The following is a 1,577-nucleotide window of genomic DNA, read 5'->3' on the forward strand; positions in this document are numbered from 1 at the left end:
CCTGATGTATGGTCAATGACACTAGTTGTCACGTGGTTTCTGTTTCAGATATCCTGATGTATGGTCAATGACACTAGTTGTCACGTGGTTTCTGTTTCAGATATCCTGATGTATGGTCAATGACACTAGTTGTCATGTGGTTTCTGTTTCAGATCTCCTGATGTATGGTAAATGACACTAGTTGTCACAGGATTTCACTTAGGAAGAGAAGGTTCTACAGGAAGAGTAACGGAGTTAGAAAGAAAAAGTTTTACAGAACAAATAACCAAGCTATAGTTAAAAGGAAAAATACAGAGGAAAAAGATTGGTTAAAACAAGGAATATGTGAACGTCACGTATAGAAAGGCATCCACGTTCATCAACAATATATATAAACATATTTTTTTTTGCTAAAAATTGTTTGGGATTTTTGTTTTGAAAAAATGAGAATTATTTGTAAATTGATTAATTATGTTTTTAATTGCTCAATGATTCCTTCTTATTAACTTGAAGATTGTGTAGTTTAAACAATAAAACAACTTCTAAGACGGTGTATTATATATTTTGTTAGTATCTTTCTCCATGATTGTTGGTTAACTTAATAGAATTTTCTGAGAACAAAACGTAGGTGAAGTCCAATTAGTTGCAGAGAGCGGTGTTTTCCGGAAGATGTAATGGCCAACACATGCCCTTATCAGTTCTCCGTCCAGAAGTATAAAGACCGTCTGGACAGTCGAATGATAAGGAAGCGTGAAGGCGAGGCAGCGAGAACTACTTGGAAGTTAATCATCGTTACGGTTAATAACTTGTCGCCTTGGTATTGTTACCTAGGTGATGAGCGATGAGTTACTTCTCGAATGGGTTACACCGTTACCTAGGAGATGAACAATGCGTTGCTTGTCGCCTGGGTTTCACCATTAAATAGTAGATGAGCCATGAGTTGCTGGTCTCCTGGGTTTCACCGTTACCTAGAGTTTGAGCCGGGAATTATTTGTCGCCTGGGTTTTACCGCTACTTAACAGATGAGTCATGAGCTGCTTGTCGCTTGGGTTTCACTGTTGCCTAGGAGATAGACAGAACAGATGTTTTTAATGGGTTTGCAAACAGATAAAGGTCATCAGCAGCGTATCTATGAACAAAATCTTCCCGTTTCGTTAGAAACCTGTTAATGAGATTTATCTCTACTTGTTGTAATGATTAAAGGAATTTCTCAATAAAATTTTCATTTAATGAATGTGAGTTACATTCGAAACTCTAATAATCAGCGCTACCTTTAAGAATTATTATGTAGTAAGCAAAATAGAATAAACAGACTTACAGAAAATTACTGATTTTCATTTCAACAATTTTAAAACAACAATGATTCTTCTGTGTATCGCGGTGAATGGTTACAAAGTAACGATATATTCATAAACTGTACTGTTCTGTTTTTAAGATAAATAGGTTTTAAGTTCGAAATCCAGTAAAATAATTGAGGTAGTTTTACACATAAAATACAGTAGATTAACACTTGTATTTTACCCACTATAAAAGTAAAACCAGGCATTAATATACCTCGAACTGGTACTTTGTTACAATACTCACACAGCGAGAGTATA

The sequence above is a fragment of the Limulus polyphemus genome, unplaced genomic scaffold, assembly GCF_000517525.1.
Source record: "Limulus polyphemus unplaced genomic scaffold, Limulus_polyphemus-2.1.2 Scaffold4238, whole genome shotgun sequence".
NCBI classification, from domain to species: Eukaryota; Metazoa; Arthropoda; class Merostomata; order Xiphosura; family Limulidae; genus Limulus; species Limulus polyphemus.